The 14,359-nt window shown below is 52.2% G+C and overlaps 1 non-coding gene and 1 pseudogene across 1 annotated transcript; both read right to left on the bottom strand.

Annotated features, from left to right (window-relative positions):
* Positions 1-8,430: 8,430 nt before the first annotated feature.
* LOC148757686 (5S ribosomal RNA) lies at positions 8,431-8,549 on the bottom strand. The gene has a single exon (XR_016021823.1). It is a non-coding gene; the product is annotated as a 5S ribosomal RNA (ribosomal RNA).
* An 855-nt stretch (positions 8,550-9,404) lies between these two features.
* Positions 9,405-9,522, bottom strand: LOC148757685 (5S ribosomal RNA; annotated as a pseudogene).
* Positions 9,523-14,359: the final 4,837 nt, after the last annotated feature.

Genomic DNA, 14,359 nt, shown 5'->3' with positions numbered 1-14,359 from the left:
ACGGAGCAAGAGAGAGGCGGAGAGAGACAGACGGGGACTGTGGGGACAGAGTCCCAGAGAGCCGTTTCCAGGCCCTGGGCCTCGCGTGGAGGGGTGCTGCCTCGGGTGGTGCACGGTCATCAGCTGTGACCGCTTGGCCGTCAGCTGTTGCCAGTTGGCCATGGGCCACCCGTACAGCGGCGGTGGCCAAGCTAGGAAGCGCGGATGGTGGACTGCAAATTGCAGAGGGGCGCGGATTGCAGTTGGCCGGCTTGGTGTGTCGGTCGGTTGGTGGGTCGGTTGGTTGGCAGAGAAGCGGCCGGCAGGTTGGGGATCGTGCGGCTCCGGCTTGCTGCGTCTCCGAGCCAGCCGCCCGTGAGAAATGGTGCTATGAGCCCCCTATCCATGGCTCCGTTGGTGTTTCTTCTTGGCCTGGCCATATCCTGCGTTCTTGTGCGGGCAGAGGGACTAGAGTCCCCGCAGGACAGGGACCGACAGACAGAACGGGAGGAGGAGGAGGAGGCAGCGCGATGGAAATATACACGTATATGTGCATGTATGTATCTAGACATACAGAGAGACTCGGACAGAGACAGAGAAAGAGGGGGCTGGCACGCGGGGAGAGAGCTCCTGAGCGAGAGCCACAGCCCAACAGGCATGTCACAGAGCCAGACGGACAGGGGGTGGAGGTTGAGGGGGAGGGACGCACAGGCTGGGACACGGACTGGGACGGACGCACTGAGGCTGTGTTGAGGTGGCAGCTTCTCCACCGGTGTGTGGTCGTGCCCGGGGCTGGGCTCCGCTAAGGAGGCAGTGCCCGGGCTTTGGCAGTCACCCTCGAAGCCCCCGGGGCGGGCCGCCAGGGTCTCCGGAGCACCGGTGCCGGTGGGCTCCGAGCCCCGCCCAGGGTCCCGCCCGCGGGAGGAGAGTGGCAGCCCTAGGCACCCTCGTTGTGAGGGTCGTGTGCCTGCGTGCCTGCTCTTCCCCTTGTGGTGGTGTGGGGAGCTGGAGCATCAAGGGTTAAGAAAATGTAGCTACAAGCAGAGGTTGGGAGGATGGCTGAGGGGAACTCCGATAAGCATAAAGAACAAACAGACACCTGCTGTTCTGGGAATGGGACAATATCAAAAGGTCTAAAGTCAGTCAGGGCCAAACTTTGGAAAAAACGTAACTAATCTGTACTTGCTGCCTCGGCCGCTTTATGTAACCTTCTTGCTTCTGTCTGTATAAAAGCATGCTGAAAAATCAAGCAGGCGCAGCAGTCTAGTCAGAACTGCTCGCCCTCCCGATCCCATCTTTGTCTCTTGTCCAATTTTTTCTCAATCCTCACTCCCCACTTCAGGAACCGTTCGTCTCGTCGGCAGGCTCCGACAAGTGGCGCCCGAACAGGGACCTGAATACTGGGGAATCAGTGAAGGACTCCGCTTGCAAATGAGACGCGTCGAATAAGGTTAGTGAAAGCGGTGAGATACCATAGTCGGGAGTAAAATAAAATGGGACAGGGTCACAGTAAAAGGCTGTTTACTCACATGTTAAGGAGCATGCTAAAAGCTAGAGGAGTTAAAACCAGTGAAGCACAGTTGCTTCGATTTTTAGAATTTGTAGTACAAATATGTCCCTGGTTCCCCCGAAGAAGGGACTTTAAACTTAGAAACTTGGGAAAAGGTGAGAGAGCGTTTACAGGGATATTATGATGCTCATGGACCCTCTGAAGTACCAGTAGATACTTTTTCCTTATGGAATTTGGTTAGGGATGTGATCGATCCTAGACACGAGGGAATCACATACTCTGAAAATGATCAACCCAAACTGGATCCCCCTTGGAAGCAGAGGGGCAAAGATTACAAGCTGCACTCACTTCCCTCTCTGTTCAAATGCAATTAGTCCAGGCTCAACAGACTGGGCCTTTATTAGAATCTCAATCAGAATAGAAGCCTAGGTTACAATTAAGCTCTCCTCCAAGTGTAGTTGCAGGGCTAGATCCACTGCCCGAGGCCCCTATCAACAGAAAAGAGATTCAAGCCGCCAAGCTGCTAGTACAGGAGCAACTTAAAAAGGGACACATTGCCCCCTCCAATTCTCCCGGGAATTCTCCCATGTTTGTTATTTAAAAAAAAAAAAAAAAAAAAAATCTGGTAGATAGAGATTATTACAAGATTTACAAAAAGTTAATAAAACCATGAAATTAATGGGAGCCTTACAGACAGGCTTGCCCTGTCCTGCAGCCATACCAAAAAACACATATAAAATTGTTTTGGACTGCAAAGATTGTTTTTATACTATACCTTTAAATCCTGATGACTGCCCCAGATTTGCTTTCAGTGTTCCTTCCGTTAATTTACAAGAACCTTTTAAGAGATAGCATTGGCTAGTGCTACCTCAGGGAATGGCTAGTAGCCCTACACTATGTCAAAAATTTGTATCAGCTGCAATAAAACCTACCCGAAGGACATTTCCAGATATTTACATCATCCACTACATGGATGACATACTTCTTGCCCACTCTTGTGAACCAAAGTTGCTTGCTGCTTTTGCTCATTTACAAAAAAAGCTCCACGATTATGGGCTAGTTATAGCCCCAGAAAAAATTCAGCAAGTGCCTCCTTACTCTTATCTGGGATATTGCTTAATGCCTCAGGCCGTTGTGCCTCAAGAAATACAAATCCGGCGAGATTGTTTAAAAACATCAAATGATTTCCAAAGGCTACTGGGAGACATTAACTGGATTAGACCTCAGTTGCGGTTGACAACCGGTGAATTACAACCTTTGTTTAAAATGTTACGTGGGGAAGCTGATCCTACTTCTCCCCGCGAGATAACACGGGGAAGAGGCTTTGCTTGTATTTCTCCAGGTCCGGAAGAAAAACCTTTGTGAATTCCTGGTCGGTGTTAAACCATACCATGAACGACAGCCCACAGAAGAGAAGACATCTAGAGATACCCATCCACGCCCCTAGGGTGTGGAAAAGCTCTCACTTTCCGCAGCCGCAGAAGGACTGTCCACTTCAGACCCTGTTAAATGGATAAAGACTTTGGGTAGAGGGTTTTTGCTGGGGATATTGCTCTTCTGTTTATTGTTCTGTTTATTTTACATAGTCCTCAGATGTGGACAAATAGCCCTCCGACGGGCTGTAAGTGAAACAACTACACGTTCTGTGTTTCTCATGCTTCAAAAACAAAAAAGGGGGAGATGTAGTCACACAACAGCCTAGCCGACTGTCCCCCCATGTCTTTCCTTAAGGAAAGAAGAGTCTGTAAGACTGTGCCTTTCTGGGACTCTGTTCCATTCTTGTGTTTACACCTTATGTCTCTCTGTCTGGTCCCCAGAAGATGGTTTGCAGCCAAAGACGGGTAAGATATCTCACGGGAGATACAACCTAAGCCAGGCGGAACCGAGTGGGGACCCCCAATGAGCTGCCTTAGAAGACCCAAAAAGGAGCCTTTCCTCCCCTTCCCCCTGCCTGGCAAAAGCCACTGCTGTCTCTGGCTTTCCTCTCTCACCTGATTGTGAGAGAAGTCATGAGGGCAATGAAGATCAGTTCTCTCCACTTATCTCAACAGAGCTGTTACAATATGAGTGACTTGACCCTGAGAAGGTAAGACATCATGGGACTTCATGCTTCGGCTGTTAACAGACAAAGGGTGATTGGACTAAACATTTTTTCTGCTATGAGGTATGAGTCTCACAGACCGTGTAAGAAAAAATGTTACTCTTGATCTTATCCAGTTTCATAAAGAGGTCTTGACACTGCAAGAGACCTCTCCTTTAAACACCGATATAGCTGATACTCTCAACAAACTTGTCTCTAGTTTTCACAATGTATTTCCATCATACTCTTCAATGCTTCGAATTATGGCCCCCCTTGTAATTCCGCTTGTTGTGATCCTCCTGATACTATGTTTCCTCCCCTGCATCACAAAAGCTGTGATGGGGATAGTCACAGATATTGATGGAGAAATTCACAAAATAAGGCTCCACATGGCTGATAGACCAAAAGCCACTGCCCCTGTCTAACCCCAAAGGAGATCGGTAGCCAATGACGGGTAATGATCAGTGGATGTCTTACGACCTAAGACAGGAGTCGATCGCTTTGGTGAAGGATATCCAATGACGGGTAAGTGAGAAGGTCTGTACTGACCACCTAAGCCAGGCACGATCTCAAAAACTAAACAAGGGGGAATTGTGGGGAGCTGGAGCATCAAGCGTTAAGAAAATGTAACTACAAGCAGAGGTTGGGAGGATGGCTGAGGGGAACTCCGATAAGCATAAAGAACAAACAGACACCTGCTGTTCTGGGAATGGGACAATATCAAAAGGTCTAAAGACAGTCAGGGCCAAACTTTGGAAAAACGTAACTAATCTGTCCTTGCTGCCTCGGCCGCTTTATGTAACCTTCTTGCTTCTGTCTGTATAAAAGCATGCTGAAAAATCAAGCAGGCGCAGCAGTCTAGTCAGAACTGCTCGCCCTCCCGATCCCATCTTTGTCTCTTGTCCAATTTTTTCTCAATCCTCACTCCCCACTTCAGGAACCGTTCGTCTCGTCGGCAGGCTCCGACAAGTGGCGCCCGAACAGGGACCTGAATACTGGGGAATCAGTGAAGGACTCCGCTTGCAAATGAGACGCGTCGAATAAGGTTAGTGAAAGCGGTGAGATACCATAGTCGGGAGTAAAATAAAATGGGACAGGGTCACAGTAAAAGGCTGTTTACTCACATGTTAAGGAGCATGCTAAAAGCTAGAGGAGTTAAAACCAGTGAAGCACAGTTGCTTCGATTTTTAGAATTTGTAGTACAAATATGTCCCTGGTTCCCCCGAAGAAGGGACTTTAAACTTAGAAACTTGGGAAAAGGTGAGAGAGCGTTTACAGGGATATTATGATGCTCATGGACCCTCTGAAGTACCAGTAGATACTTTTTCCTTATGGAATTTGGTTAGGGATGTGATCGATCCTAGACACGAGGGAATCACATACTCTGAAAATGATCAACCCAAACTGGATCCCCCTTGGAAGCAGAGGGGCAAAGATTACAAGCTGCACTCACTTCCCTCTCTGTTCAAATGCAATTAGTCCAGGCTCAACAGACTGGGCCTTTATTAGAATCTCAATCAGAATAGAAGCCTAGGTTACAATTAAGCTCTCCTCCAAGTGTAGTTGCAGGGCTAGATCCACTGCCCGAGGCCCCTATCAACAGAAAAGAGATTCAAGCCGCCAAGCTGCTAGTACAGGAGCAACTTAAAAAGGGACACATTGCCCCCTCCAATTCTCCCGGGAATTCTCCCATGTTTGTTATTTAAAAAAAAAAAAAAAAAAAAAAATCTGGTAGATAGAGATTATTACAAGATTTACAAAAAGTTAATAAAACCATGAAATTAATGGGAGCCTTACAGACAGGCTTGCCCTGTCCTGCAGCCATACCAAAAAACACATATAAAATTGTTTTGGACTGCAAAGATTGTTTTTATACTATACCTTTAAATCCTGATGACTGCCCCAGATTTGCTTTCAGTGTTCCTTCCGTTAATTTACAAGAACCTTTTAAGAGATAGCATTGGCTAGTGCTACCTCAGGGAATGGCTAGTAGCCCTACACTATGTCAAAAATTTGTATCAGCTGCAATAAAACCTACCCGAAGGACATTTCCAGATATTTACATCATCCACTACATGGATGACATACTTCTTGCCCACTCTTGTGAACCAAAGTTGCTTGCTGCTTTTGCTCATTTACAAAAAAAGCTCCACGATTATGGGCTAGTTATAGCCCCAGAAAAAATTCAGCAAGTGCCTCCTTACTCTTATCTGGGATATTGCTTAATGCCTCAGGCCGTTGTGCCTCAAGAAATACAAATCCGGCGAGATTGTTTAAAAACATCAAATGATTTCCAAAGGCTACTGGGAGACATTAACTGGATTAGACCTCAGTTGCGGTTGACAACCGGTGAATTACAACCTTTGTTTAAAATGTTACGTGGGGAAGCTGATCCTACTTCTCCCCGCGAGATAACACGGGGAAGAGGCTTTGCTTGTATTTCTCCAGGTCCGGAAGAAAAACCTTTGTGAATTCCTGGTCGGTGTTAAACCATACCATGAACGACAGCCCACAGAAGAGAAGACATCTAGAGATACCCATCCACGCCCCTAGGGTGTGGAAAAGCTCTCACTTTCCGCAGCCGCAGAAGGACTGTCCACTTCAGACCCTGTTAAATGGATAAAGACTTTGGGTAGAGGGTTTTTGCTGGGGATATTGCTCTTCTGTTTATTGTTCTGTTTATTTTACATAGTCCTCAGATGTGGACAAATAGCCCTCCGACGGGCTGTAAGTGAAACAACTACACGTTCTGTGTTTCTCATGCTTCAAAAACAAAAAAGGGGGAGATGTAGTCACACAACAGCCTAGCCGACTGTCCCCCCATGTCTTTCCTTAAGGAAAGAAGAGTCTGTAAGACTGTGCCTTTCTGGGACTCTGTTCCATTCTTGTGTTTACACCTTATGTCTCTCTGTCTGGTCCCCAGAAGATGGTTTGCAGCCAAAGACGGGTAAGATATCTCACGGGAGATACAACCTAAGCCAGGCGGAACCGAGTGGGGACCCCCAATGAGCTGCCTTAGAAGACCCAAAAAGGAGCCTTTCCTCCCCTTCCCCCTGCCTGGCAAAAGCCACTGCTGTCTCTGGCTTTCCTCTCTCACCTGATTGTGAGAGAAGTCATGAGGGCAATGAAGATCAGTTCTCTCCACTTATCTCAACAGAGCTGTTACAATATGAGTGACTTGACCCTGAGAAGGTAAGACATCATGGGACTTCATGCTTCGGCTGTTAACAGACAAAGGGTGATTGGACTAAACATTTTTTCTGCTATGAGGTATGAGTCTCACAGACCGTGTAAGAAAAAATGTTACTCTTGATCTTATCCAGTTTCATAAAGAGGTCTTGACACTGCAAGAGACCTCTCCTTTAAACACCGATATAGCTGATACTCTCAACAAACTTGTCTCTAGTTTTCACAATGTATTTCCATCATACTCTTCAATGCTTCGAATTATGGCCCCCCTTGTAATTCCGCTTGTTGTGATCCTCCTGATACTATGTTTCCTCCCCTGCATCACAAAAGCTGTGATGGGGATAGTCACAGATATTGATGGAGAAATTCACAAAATAAGGCTCCACATGGCTGATAGACCAAAAGCCACTGCCCCTGTCTAACCCCAAAGGAGATCGGTAGCCAATGACGGGTAATGATCAGTGGATGTCTTACGACCTAAGACAGGAGTCGATCGCTTTGGTGAAGGATATCCAATGACGGGTAAGTGAGAAGGTCTGTACTGACCACCTAAGCCAGGCACGATCTCAAAAACTAAACAAGGGGGAATTGTGGGGAGCTGGAGCATCAAGCGTTAAGAAAATGTAACTACAAGCAGAGGTTGGGAGGATGGCTGAGGGGAACTCCGATAAGCATAAAGAACAAACAGACACCTGCTGTCCTGGGAATGGGACAATATCAAAAGGTCTAAAGACAGTCAGGGCCAAACTTTGGAAAAACGTAACTAATCTGTCCTTGCTGCCTCAGCCGCTTTATGTAACCTTCTTGTTTCTGTCTGTATAAAAGCATGCTGAAAAATCAAGCAGGCGCAGCAGTCTAGTCAGAACCGCTCGCCCTCCCGATCCCATCTTTGTCTCTTGTCCAATTTTTTCTCAATCCTCACTCCGCACTTCAGGAACCGTTCGTCTCGTCGGCAGGCTCCGACATGGTGGTCTCTCCTGGAGTCCGAGGGCGTGCGGGGTGTTGGGGTGCTGCTCCCTCCGTCCCCTGGTTTGTCCCGGCTCTCTTTCCCCTGTGTGTCGGGGCCACCGCGGCCGGCGGGAACGGAGGGCTCCTGGCTCTTGTGGGAGACGTGAGGGGGCGCGCGCGCGGGGGTGTGGGGCGAGGTGCCGGCCAGCAGAGACAGAGGCCTCCGGTGGGGCGGGGCGGGTGGGCATCCCGTTTGCCGGAGGACACGCCGATCCTGTGTCTCGGGGCCCAGGTGCAGGCACAGGGATGGTCGTCCCCTGGGCTCGGGCCGAGGTGCGAAGGACCGGCACGTCCTGGGATGGAGAAAGCCTGGTGGAGGCCAGCGCCGGCAGGCAGCCCTGGGCTTGGGCTTTGGGGGCGGCGGGGGCGGGGAGCGGGAGGGAGCGCGGCGATGGCGGCAGCGGCGGCGGCGACCGCGGCTCGGTGAAGGGCTGCGGGCTGTCGGCCTGCGGGAGCGAAGAGGACTGAGAAGAGGGTGTGGGGGGGAGCCGGGGCCGACGGGCCTGGCGTGCGGCCCAGGCTGCGAGTTTGTAGTGCCGGCCGGCTGACCCGCCGCTGGCCAGGGGGACCTTCGGCGGGCTGGGCGGCTGCAGAGGGGCAAGGGGCGCCAGGGGTTCGGAGGGAGCCACGCCGGGGCGGCGGCGCAAAAGGAGAGGCGAGCAAAAGCCTACAGCACCCGGTATTCCCAGGCGGTCTCCCATCCAGGTACTAACCAGGCCCGACCCTGCTTAGCTTCCGAGATCAGACGAGATCGGGCGCGTTCAGGGTGGTATGGCCGTAGACGCTGGGACCCGGCTCCCGGCGCCCCAAGAGCCTGCTCCCCGCCTGCCTGGTGAGCGCGCGCCATGCAGCTGGGTCGCTCGGGTGGCGAGCATCTCCCTGCTGACCGGCTCCGCCAGCGCCTCACCTCCCGCCTGCTCCACGCCTCCTCCGGACGAATCTGGCGCGCGAGGCCCCTTCGCGCCATCCGTGGCTCCACGGGACTCTGCCATTACCCTGATGGTGACAGAAGTCGTGGAACTCTGGCATCCTGGGACTCCCTGTGACCCGACCGGAATACACCCCGCCCCCCTACCGCCACCAGGCCCACCCCGAACGCATCCCCAACGCTGGTCGCCAGCAGGCAGCCCTGTGTTTGGGAGTTGTGGGAGGAGCCCGCGGCAGCGGCGGCGAGGGCAGAGCTGGCGTCCACGGCGGTGGGGAGCGCGGTGATGGCGGTGGCGGCGGCGGCGGAGGCGGCGGCGGCGGGGCGGGGAGCGGGAGGGAGCGCGGCGATGGCGGCGGTGGCCGCGAGCGAGGTGAAGGCGGCGGCGACGGGGGCGGGGGCGGGGGCGAGGGCAGCGTTGTCGGCAGTAGCGGGCAGCGCGGTGCTGGCGGCGACGGCGACCGCGGCTCAGCGAACGGGTGCGGCCTGACGGCCTGCGGGAGCGAAGAGGACTAAGAAGAGGGTATGGCGGGGAGCCCGGGCCGACAAGCCTAGCGTGCGACCCGGACTGCCAGGTTGTACGTCCGGGCGGCGGACACGCCGCTGGTCAGGGGGACCTTCGGCGGGTTGGGCGGCTGCAGAGGGACAAGGGGCGCCAGGGGTTCGGAGGGAGCCACGCCCGGGCGGCGGCGCAAAAGGAGAGGCGAGCAAAAAGCCTACAGCACCCGGTATTCCCAGGCGGTCTCCCATCCAAGTACTAACCAGGCCCCTCCCTGCTTACTCCCCAGATTAGAGGAGATAGGGCGCGTTCAGGGTGGTATGGCCGGAGACGCTGGGACACGGATCCCCGCGCCCCAAGAGCCTGCACCCGGCCTGCCTCGTGAACGCGCGCCATGCAGATGCGCAGCTCCGGTGGCGAGCATCGACCCGCTGCCGGCTCTGCCAGCACCGCGTCCCCCCCCCCAGTCCGGCTCCCCGCCTCCTCCGGACGCCGCCGGCCTGGGCGGCGGGCTACTCTTGGCCCGCAGCGAGGCCCCTTCGCGCCACCCGTGGCTCCACGGGCCTCTGTCACTTCCCTGACGGTGACAGAAGTCTCGGCGCCCTGGCATCCTGGGACTCCCCGGGCCCCGAACGGCTTACACCCCGCCCCCCCACCCCAACCCCGCTCACCCCCACCCCCAGCCCCACCTCCCCAGACCCGCCTGGCTGCTCTGCGGTCCCCCGCTCATGGCAAGCGAGGGCGTCGCAGGGTCCTCTCAGGCCCCTCCGGCCCTAGGCACGCGCGACCCTGGCCCTGGCACTGGCCGGCCCCACCGACTGGCCCAAAGCCACGGGGAGCCACCCGTGCCACCAGGGTGCAGCGGCTCCAGTCTGCCGTCACCCTTCGTCACACAGCCTTCCGTCTGGGCCCTCGCCCCTCGTCAGCGACCAGCGGCCCACCCGATCTCCGGTCCCTTCACTGGCTACACGTCACCTCGCCTGACCCAGGGAGGTGAGAGAGAGGATGAGAGAAGGCCAGAGACGGAGCAAGAGAGAGGCGGAGAGAGACAGACGGGGACTGTGGGGACAGAGTCCCAGAGAGCCGTTTCCAGGCCCTGGGCCTCGCGTGGAGGGGTGCTGCCTCGGGTGGTGCACGGTCATCAGCTGTGACCGCTTGGCCGTCAGCTGTTGCCACTTGGCCATGGGCCACCCGTACAGCGGCGGTGGCCAAGCTAGGAAGCGCGGATGGTGGACTGCAAATTGCAGAGGGGCGCGGATTGCAGTTGGCCGGCTTGGTGTGTCGGTCGGTTGGTGGGTCGGTTGGTTGGCAGAGAAGCGGCCGGCAGGTTGGGGATCGTGCGGCTCCGGCTTGCTGCGTCTCCGAGCCAGCCGCCCGTGAGAAATGGTGCTATGAGCCCCCTATCCATGGCTCCGTTGGTGTTTCTTCTTGGCCTGGCCATATCCTGCGTTCTTGTGCGGGCAGAGGGACTAGAGTCCCCGCAGGACAGGGACCGACAGACAGAACGGGAGGAGGAGGAGGAGGCAGCGCGATGGAAATATACACGTATATGTGCATGTATGTATCTAGACATACAGAGAGACTCGGACAGAGACAGAGAAAGAGGGGGCTGGCACGCGGGGAGAGAGCTCCTGAGCGAGAGCCACAGCCCAACAGGCATGTCACAGAGCCAGACGGACAGGGGGTGGAGGTTGAGGGGGAGGGACGCACAGGCTGGGACACGGACTGGGACGGACGCACTGAGGCTGTGTTGAGGTGGCAGCTTCTCCACCGGTGTGTGGTCGTGCCCGGGGCTGGGCTCCGCTAAGGAGGCAGTGCCCGGGCTTTGGCAGTCACCCTCGAAGCCCCCGGGGCGGGCCGCCAGGGTCTCCGGAGCACCGGTGCCGGTGGGCTCCGAGCCCCGCCCAGGGTCCCGCCCGCGGGAGGAGAGTGGCAGCCCTAGGCACCCTCGTTGTGAGGGTCGTGTGCCTGCGTGCCTGCTCTTCCCCTTGTGGTGGTGTGGGGAGCTGGAGCATCAAGGGTTAAGAAAATGTAGCTACAAGCAGAGGTTGGGAGGATGGCTGAGGGGAACTCCGATAAGCATAAAGAACAAACAGACACCTGCTGTTCTGGGAATGGGACAATATCAAAAGGTCTAAAGTCAGTCAGGGCCAAACTTTGGAAAAAACGTAACTAATCTGTACTTGCTGCCTCGGCCGCTTTATGTAACCTTCTTGCTTCTGTCTGTATAAAAGCATGCTGAAAAATCAAGCAGGCGCAGCAGTCTAGTCAGAACTGCTCGCCCTCCCGATCCCATCTTTGTCTCTTGTCCAATTTTTTCTCAATCCTCACTCCCCACTTCAGGAACCGTTCGTCTCGTCGGCAGGCTCCGACAAGTGGCGCCCGAACAGGGACCTGAATACTGGGGAATCAGTGAAGGACTCCGCTTGCAAATGAGACGCGTCGAATAAGGTTAGTGAAAGCGGTGAGATACCATAGTCGGGAGTAAAATAAAATGGGACAGGGTCACAGTAAAAGGCTGTTTACTCACATGTTAAGGAGCATGCTAAAAGCTAGAGGAGTTAAAACCAGTGAAGCACAGTTGCTTCGATTTTTAGAATTTGTAGTACAAATATGTCCCTGGTTCCCCCGAAGAAGGGACTTTAAACTTAGAAACTTGGGAAAAGGTGAGAGAGCGTTTACAGGGATATTATGATGCTCATGGACCCTCTGAAGTACCAGTAGATACTTTTTCCTTATGGAATTTGGTTAGGGATGTGATCGATCCTAGACACGAGGGAATCACATACTCTGAAAATGATCAACCCAAACTGGATCCCCCTTGGAAGCAGAGGGGCAAAGATTACAAGCTGCACTCACTTCCCTCTCTGTTCAAATGCAATTAGTCCAGGCTCAACAGACTGGGCCTTTATTAGAATCTCAATCAGAATAGAAGCCTAGGTTACAATTAAGCTCTCCTCCAAGTGTAGTTGCAGGGCTAGATCCACTGCCCGAGGCCCCTATCAACAGAAAAGAGATTCAAGCCGCCAAGCTGCTAGTACAGGAGCAACTTAAAAAGGGACACATTGCCCCCTCCAATTCTCCCGGGAATTCTCCCATGTTTGTTATTTAAAAAAAAAAAAAAAAAAAAAAAATCTGGTAGATAGAGATTATTACAAGATTTACAAAAAGTTAATAAAACCATGAAATTAATGGGAGCCTTACAGACAGGCTTGCCCTGTCCTGCAGCCATACCAAAAAACACATATAAAATTGTTTTGGACTGCAAAGATTGTTTTTATACTATACCTTTAAATCCTGATGACTGCCCCAGATTTGCTTTCAGTGTTCCTTCCGTTAATTTACAAGAACCTTTTAAGAGATAGCATTGGCTAGTGCTACCTCAGGGAATGGCTAGTAGCCCTACACTATGTCAAAAATTTGTATCAGCTGCAATAAAACCTACCCGAAGGACATTTCCAGATATTTACATCATCCACTACATGGATGACATACTTCTTGCCCACTCTTGTGAACCAAAGTTGCTTGCTGCTTTTGCTCATTTACAAAAAAAGCTCCACGATTATGGGCTAGTTATAGCCCCAGAAAAAATTCAGCAAGTGCCTCCTTACTCTTATCTGGGATATTGCTTAATGCCTCAGGCCGTTGTGCCTCAAGAAATACAAATCCGGCGAGATTGTTTAAAAACATCAAATGATTTCCAAAGGCTACTGGGAGACATTAACTGGATTAGACCTCAGTTGCGGTTGACAACCGGTGAATTACAACCTTTGTTTAAAATGTTACGTGGGGAAGCTGATCCTACTTCTCCCCGCGAGATAACACGGGGAAGAGGCTTTGCTTGTATTTCTCCAGGTCCGGAAGAAAAACCTTTGTGAATTCCTGGTCGGTGTTAAACCATACCATGAACGACAGCCCACAGAAGAGAAGACATCTAGAGATACCCATCCACGCCCCTAGGGTGTGGAAAAGCTCTCACTTTCCGCAGCCGCAGAAGGACTGTCCACTTCAGACCCTGTTAAATGGATAAAGACTTTGGGTAGAGGGTTTTTGCTGGGGATATTGCTCTTCTGTTTATTGTTCTGTTTATTTTACATAGTCCTCAGATGTGGACAAATAGCCCTCCGACGGGCTGTAAGTGAAACAACTACACGTTCTGTGTTTCTCATGCTTCAAAAACAAAAAAGGGGGAGATGTAGTCACACAACAGCCTAGCCGACTGTCCCCCCATGTCTTTCCTTAAGGAAAGAAGAGTCTGTAAGACTGTGCCTTTCTGGGACTCTGTTCCATTCTTGTGTTTACACCTTATGTCTCTCTGTCTGGTCCCCAGAAGATGGTTTGCAGCCAAAGACGGGTAAGATATCTCACGGGAGATACAACCTAAGCCAGGCGGAACCGAGTGGGGACCCCCAATGAGCTGCCTTAGAAGACCCAAAAAGGAGCCTTTCCTCCCCTTCCCCCTGCCTGGCAAAAGCCACTGCTGTCTCTGGCTTTCCTCTCTCACCTGATTGTGAGAGAAGTCATGAGGGCAATGAAGATCAGTTCTCTCCACTTATCTCAACAGAGCTGTTACAATATGAGTGACTTGACCCTGAGAAGGTAAGACATCATGGGACTTCATGCTTCGGCTGTTAACAGACAAAGGGTGATTGGAATAAACATTTTTTCTGCTATGAGGTATGAGTCTCACAGACCGTGTAAGAAAAAATGTTACTCTTGATCTTATCCAGTTTCATAAAGAGGTCTTGACACTGCAAGAGACCTCTCCTTTAAACACCGATATAGCTGATACTCTCAACAAACTTGTCTCTAGTTTTCACAATGTATTTCCATCATACTCTTCAATGCTTCGAATTATGGCCCCCCTTGTAATTCCGCTTGTTGTGATCCTCCTGATACTATGTTTCCTCCCCTGCATCACAAAAGCTGTGATGGGGATAGTCACAGATATTGATGGAGAAATTCACAAAATAAGGCTCCACATGGCTGATAGACCAAAAGCCACTGCCCCTGTCTAACCCCAAAGGAGATCGGTAGCCAATGACGGGTAATGATCAGTGGATGTCTTACGACCTAAGACAGGAGTCGATCGCTTTGGTGAAGGATATCCAATGACGGGTAAGTGAGAAGGTCTGTACTGACCACCTAAGCCAGGCACGATCTCAAAAA

Source organism: Rhinolophus sinicus, chromosome 7, assembly GCF_057876585.1.
Source record: "Rhinolophus sinicus isolate RSI-liver-muscle chromosome 7, RSI-T2T, whole genome shotgun sequence".
Lineage (NCBI taxonomy): Eukaryota > Metazoa > Chordata > Mammalia > Chiroptera > Rhinolophidae > Rhinolophus > Rhinolophus sinicus.
Note: the sequence above shows the minus strand (reverse complement) of the source record. Positions and strands in the feature narration are given on the sequence as shown.